The sequence below is a fragment of the Archocentrus centrarchus genome, chromosome 3, assembly GCF_007364275.1.
Source record: "Archocentrus centrarchus isolate MPI-CPG fArcCen1 chromosome 3, fArcCen1, whole genome shotgun sequence".
Taxonomy (NCBI): domain Eukaryota; kingdom Metazoa; phylum Chordata; class Actinopteri; order Cichliformes; family Cichlidae; genus Archocentrus; species Archocentrus centrarchus.
In genome coordinates this window covers 14889622-14897112 of record NC_044348.1, presented here as the reverse complement: position 1 = coordinate 14897112, position 7491 = coordinate 14889622, and positions in this window count along the sequence as shown.

Here is a 7491-nt window from a genome sequence, read left to right as displayed (position 1 = left end):
CTCTTTTTTCACCTGTACTTGAAATGGATAGAAATAAGCAGAAAAAAAAAAAAGTTAAACATCTGGTTGAGAGGTCCACAGAAACAAATAGGAATTATAAATTTGTACATGCAGTAACATCAAGGAGTTCCAGCCTTTGCTGTTTAAAAGAGACATACCTAGGCATGCAGTACGTCTGCCAAAGCCAGTACAATGAAGTCATGAGTCAAATCTAATGAGAAAATCAGATAAATAGCAGCTGTTCTTGGGGAAATGGTGCTGTTTGACAGATTCACTGGGCGCAGCGGCTGTAGCATTGAGCAGATCCAAATGAGTAAAATATTGTTCCAAGCGCCCCTCACTGCTTTCCTTCCCTCCGGTGTTTAGTCATCAGAGTTGTGAAATAGCAGCCCTGCCGCTACACGACAGAATTGCTGTATTAATTATTTTGCGCTGTTCACACATACACATCTTTGTACTACAGTGACAGTTCATCTAAACAGGCCACTTACAAACAGCAGTTTTACTAACCTCAGCCCACCAGCCCCCAAGTTATTCCTCAAATGTCTTATTTGTTTGATTATTTTGAATAGTTCCAATGAAAAGCAGAAACAGTTCAAATGGGATTTAAAAAAATAAATAAATAAAAGTGTTACATTTGCAACTACAAACTCGACTGCTGTTAAAATGTAGCACACTCAACATGAACGGTAATGTAAAGACAAATATTCCAAGCAAAGAGCTTTGTCTATGCTATTAGATTTCATGCAGGCTTGGAATATTATTAAGATTTATTGTGCAAAGTATATGTCTAGTTTTCCATTTACTGCTAGAGAGCGCTTACACAGGCATCTATTACAGACACAGCCGTTAACTGTATTTTTCCTGTGCACTTGGGAAGGAATGGTAAAAGATGAAGTGAATGATTAGGACAACAAATTAAACAGTTTTCCCAAATGGTTAAAAAAAGACTTAAGTTCCAGGGAGTTATATTTTGTTAAACTGATTTCCTTTTCTGTAGATAAATAGGCTAGCACTGAGCTAGAACACCGAGTGTAATGCTGATTTGTAATAACACTGACTCAAAATTTATTTGAAATGTTTTACCCCTTGCATGATGAAGGAAGCAGGGTGTAGAACTCATGATTATTATGATGATAATGAGCATTAGATGGCAGAGATCCAGCGAAGAATGATGGGCATAGCCCCGGCTTACAAGTCTCATGATGACCTCTGGCTCTGGCACACACACAAGAAACACCTGTCTCAATAGACACACACACACACATACATTCACACTCTGAGCCCTCTGAATGCCTTTCATGAGGTCAAGGATCCTTTGAATGCGTGCTTTCGCAGATTGTTTTTTAAAACCAAACCAGGAATAAATCCTTCTTTTGGGATGAATCTATCAAACTGCATGTTGTGTCTTTTCACCTATGGTTGTGTGTTTTTATGTGCATTATGCTTGAGTGGTATTACAGAGTTCCTGATGGTATAAACACCATTTACTTCTCTTTCTGTTAAACTGATGCGCTTGCTGTGTAGAGGTGTTGCCCTGTTTACCCTCCTGTAATTTAAAGCTAATAAACTAGCCTAAAAGCAAGAAAGCACATGGAGTGTGGCTAACATTAGCAGTGTCAGCAGCTGCCTGCTTTCCTTGAATATTCCAATTGTCTTACTTTGTAATGTCAGTGGAATATGTTTACCTTACAATTTCTTACTCTTTTTCTTCTTGGTCCTATTGCTGAGGCTGGCCTTTTAGGCACACCCCCAGGTTGAAATAATGAGGCAGATTGTAACGTCAGTCAAATCCTGGTTCTTCTGGCATTCATTGACACCAGAAAATGCCATTACTGAGGTAAACAAAGTTGATACAGTTGCATGCAAAGATCAAGGTAAAGGGCTTGATGCGGTCCAAAAATACATATGCTGGTAGCAGTGGTGCATTTCAAGTTTTGCCATGCAGGATGTCTACATACAGATTGTCGTCACTCCTGTTTGTATTCAAATACTGTCTTCATGATCGCGAAGTTTCAGCTCCACAAACAGGTGCACGAGAGATTGTAATTCACAGTCAAGTTCCTATTTTGCTGCATGGCATTATAAACAGACAATAGAAAATATTAATAGAAACACAGATTTTCCATTCAGAATAACTTAAAAGCCCTTAAAAGTATGTAAAGCCTGGATTATAATTTGTACCATGGTTGTCATGATACTAGAATTTCAAACTTGATACTGAAACACAGGAAAACACATGATACCACTTGTATCAAGAGGCAGCATTTTTCTAGATAAGGATTAGAGCAATACTGGTCTGTGTGAATGTATGTGTATTATCTGTATGTTTATTTCCTGTGTTTCTGGTGACCTAGAACCATATTCTTGTTGCTGATTAAGGTAAATTGCGTTGCAGCTCTTTCTGTCTTATTTCTGGCACCTTTCTTAGCTTCAATCTGGGACTTTTTAAGAGAAACTGAAGACTTTTTAGTCACTGCGTAACTGTTACCCTGTTAAATTAAGACTGTTTAATACCATTACAGATGTGCTGGACTGGTAATGTTTGCAGCCAATCTCCCACATTAATGCTATTGTGTTATTGCTAGCTGCTACCTTAACAACTTAGCAGATGGCTAATGTGGGTAATTGCTAATAGTTAACTGGCCAAGTTAGCTCTTGTGGTAATGGTTTAATGTGTCAGTGTTGTTGAAACAGGAGCTTTAGTGACAAAAATCTCACAAAATTCTTCATAAAGACCAGGGTGTCCTTTAAGATGTTTTCCTAGTGAGGTGATGGGCTGACTGCCTGCCTGTCTGCAGCAGTGCTGTGTGAAGTTGGGTGTGAGAAGCAAAGATGGCATTGTTGGTATCAGTACTGTTGCAAATGAGTGTCTAATCTGCAATTTTCCACATCAATTAGTATCCAAGTATAATTTTTATATATATATTCTGTCTGTAGTACCTATGATACTGAAAAAAAACAAGTACTGTGGCATTTTTGGTACTTTGATATCAGAAGGAACCCTAAGTAGTGGTTCTATTGACATCCCTAATTTGTACAGTTGTATACAATGGTATTTAAAAAAAATAAAAACAGTTTACAATGTAAGGGACATCAAATATGTTGAATTATTTCTCATTATAATTTCCTTAGAAATGTCTAAATTAGAAGTAGTATCAAAACAAAGCTGGTTTGTTTTCATGTTCATAAAAGTCTTCAGTTTTATTACTTGAGTATCATCATTGGAAAAATATGAGACCTGTAACATTCTCATGAAACTGTAAAGAGTGATATACTGGTGTCATTTTGGAGAATGATGTTGCCTGTGGTCTAAAAAACTTTGCCCACCCCTCGGTTTGCTTACATTGCAGACTTAAAGAATGCAGTGAATGCCTTGAGAATACAAATAATTACGCAAATCTTAAAACAAAATGTCTCTTTAATTTGTAAGTGTCAACAGCAGTACAAAAGATGGAGTGATGTGAGCTTTTTGTAACACAATTTCTGTCTTCTTTTACAGAAAAGGAGGAACTTCTTGAGGTAAATGAGCTAAAACAGGCAGTTATTGAGCCCACTGCTGCATTGTTACAATGGACTGAGATATTACAGAAATATGGTGTTACAATATGTCTGAATTGATCCTGTGGGGATAATTTAATCATATACAGTATACACATTCTTAAGGTGCCTAGATGCACCCAGTGTGTCCATCATCAGTTTGTTTTTACTTGATATAGTGTATTAATACTACCAAAGCCAAAGAGATTGCTTTCCACACACACACCAATGTAAAATTATTCACCTTAAGTTTACCTCACGTCAATACTGCACATGGAAACCAAAGACTTGCTGATGTACACTTTGAAGCCAAGCAAAACAAAACAAACATAAAACAAAAACTAAATAACATTTTAATTTTTTTTTTTTTTTTTTTTTTAGCAGTAATACCCCTAGCAAATAATTGACCTTTTGTACTGTATAAAGAACAATGTGAACACAAACGTGATGGCAACATTTTTAAGTTGAATTAAAAACTTTACATTGGACTGTACAAGATATTATGATAAACTATTTACATATTCCGACATAAACTTTTTTAAAGCAGCAACAGACACTATTTAATTCATTTCTCTAATAACACCCAAAACAATACTTTCCATGGGCCTAGGTACCTGCCAGGGAAAAAAAGAAAAAACACACACAAAAAAAAGTTTTCTAGGCGGAAAATTGTATCAGGCTGCCAGCAATTTCAAAACAGTGGCTCCAGTGATAGAAGAGCCCCACACAGTGTTGCTTGAGAAACAACGCCAAAAAAAAGCAAAGTACCAAAGACAACTATAAATGTCATCCTGAACAATAAATTTTACACTTTTGAACAGCAGCTACCATGTCAGTCCAGCATGTCAGTGAATTGTGCTGATTAAATTAACACAGAGAACATTCCCACCATATACACATCACAAAGTTCAGATGGAAAAAAAAAAAAAATTATGAAATTACAGTAAGTAATGTTGAAACAGCATAGACGCCTTTGTCTTCGGCTGTTCATTCAAACCATTTGTAAGTCTAACAAGTGGAATAAAGGAAACAAATTGCGAGGGCTACGCTTTCAGATGGCTGGATAATCATGGACATGTTCATTCAAAATTGGCAACGTACAAAAAAGATGGCAAGTAGAGAATTAACTGAGAAGAATGCACAGTCTGTGAATTTTGCCACATTAAAAGAAATAAATACTTGCACGCTCCCACATTTAAAACAAAAAAAAAAAAAACTGATATTTGTGTTTGAAACAGTCATTCATTAAAAAAAAACCACACATTTGTTTGTTACATTAATGTAAATGCAAGCTAAATGCATGCAGATTTCTCCAGATATCTGATACTCATTAAAAAAAATATTTTGCCACGTACTATGAGTGCTGTTATAAACACAAAGCACGAGTGAGCATTGTACAGCATACTTTTTAAGTTCTACAATGATTGGAAACAAATGATTTAATAATTCTTTTAAGTGCTTGTTGTCTGATTAAGTACCATACTTGTTACCAAGTCTGAGTATAGTTTTTTTGTGGATTATTTAAGTGGTCCGGGAACATTATGAAAACATAAGGAAGTGAGGTGCTTCTCTTTGTTTCAGGACCAGCACTGCTGTCTTCTAACAAGCAGAAAGAAAATAAGCATCTACATGAGGTACAGTGACTTGTCGGGCTTTAAAAACATGAAACCACACACTAAACAAAAAAAAAAGGAAAAAATTATAAAAATAAAATAAAATAGAACAGCCAAATACATAAGTTATACTTCACTAATGAACAAAAATATATTTCCTATGTTGTATTTACAATTAAATCTTAATGAGATGGAGAATTAACTGAAAACTTTTAGCTCCAATTAATGAAATTGTCTTTTTTTTTATTTCTGTGATTGTCCATGATGTCTTTAACTGAAAATTTTAGAGCCAGAAGTGGCAAACAATAAATATGTCGTACAATATACAATGCACTGAAGTCTGGTTTTTCATGGCTCACTGAGCCTGCTGCTGAATTTCCTGCTCACTTTTCTTGTGCTGAGTCTCTCCCCTAGGCAGCCCTGAAGATTAAACAAAGTGTTCATTCATCACATGTGTCTTTGCATAAATAAACAAAACAAGTAGACAAAAAAAAAAAAAAAAAAAATGACTCAATCTGGTAACTGTGAGAGCAAACCCACGTGAGTCCAACTGGGGAATTTTGTTCATTCGTGTTGTTTTTCCTCAAACAGCTTCACATTAATCAGAATAGATAAAAATACAATTTATATCCAGTGCTTATAACACTTATGAAACATTGTCTCTTTGTGAGTTCTTGTTGTCATTATTTTCTCTTTTTTTTTTTTTGTTTTTTTTTTTGTTTTATTTTTTTATTTTATTTTATTTTTTTGCTATTTAAGCTCAGTCAAGTTTCAGTTCCATGAAGAGTCTTTTTTTTTTTTAACTACCAGCCCACTAAAGTAGTGTGGCATAGTCATGAAAATATTTACAATCGCATACAAATACATCTAACCGCCAGCAAACAAGAGCAAACAGTTTAAAAATACCGAACAGTTTGACTTGGAGGGAAATCCACTTGCGTTTGTTTGCAGGAGAGCATCCTCATAACGTGTTCCTCAAAATGAGAACAATATAGAAAAGATGCAATGGCAAAAATAAAATCTGAATTATCTATGAGGTGGTAAAAGAAAAGAAAACTTTCATGACTTAATATAAATATTTCCAAAAGTTAAAACAATGTAAGCCAGCATTGAATGGGTATTAACAATAAAAGTACAAAAGATAAGAGAGCATTAAAGAACCATCTGTACCAATTTGAACTAGGAGAAAAAGGCAGTGACCAGCAGTGAACATCTTGACCAGTTAAAGCCAGTGATGAGATATTCATATCCTCCAAAAGGCGCTGCACGCTCTCTGAAATGGACAGGTTCAAGGGCATGGGAGGGGAATAGCTGGACTCATGCATTAATAATGCTGTATTTCAGATGATACCCAGTCGTCAGTCATTTTAATAATCCCCCACAGCTTGATGTACTTGTTCCATCTGCTCACCAGTGCCTGGTGATTGGGCCAGGGTGGGAGCCCTGTTGAGGCCTTACTTCCAGCACTTTGATGGAGAGCACAATGAGGGACACACACACCATTTTTATTGTTTTCCATCCTTCCCTGGTGCTTTCGCTTTCTCTGAGCCAGATGGCGCCCCCTGGGTGCTGAGGTTGCCACAGGCTGGGGTCAGAGCAGGGCATGGCAGGGAGGAGAGCCACTTAGACCTTCTGCCCTATAAAGAGGATCTGAGTCTCAACATCAAGGCCTTGACCGCTAGAGGAGCTTTATCTAGCTGCCGTCACTGGAAGGTCAGCACTTGTCAGGTTTGAAGCTGACATTAAGATTGACGCTTTGAGTCGCCGCTTCCTGATTCTTGCATTAAGTCTTTTTTTTTTTAAGTGCAAACAATAAGTGCAATATAAAAGCTGACCAGATTATTGTAGAAAAGGCTCAAAGGTGAAAGGAGGTTTATCACTGTGCTAATGCAAAAATTCTGTATTTTATGCCATGTGAATATAGCACAGTATATGTACACGACAAACAAGCAAAGTAAGCCTTTTCTTTCTGTCCTTGCAAACTGTCATTCCTTTCAAGACTACTTCAGTAATCAACTCATTGCATCAACCCGATGACTCTGCTCTCCTTTAAGACTTCTTAGTGTCAGTTTAAGATTTACAATGTCTAAAAAGAATTAAGATTGAAAAAAAAAATTACATTTTAAGACCTAAGACTTTAAACTTGCCATCCAAATGGGGCTAAAGTGTTTAACAGAGCGTACTGTAGCTACACATTGTACAACATCAATTTGAGATTGTAATGCCACCAAAGCTGCCTTTCGCTGCTGTTCCAATCCCACAGATTGGAGGCCTTTGGCCCTTTAGCATTCTGGCCTGATTACAATCACTCTGATTAAGATCTTGGTGAGTCAGAGTG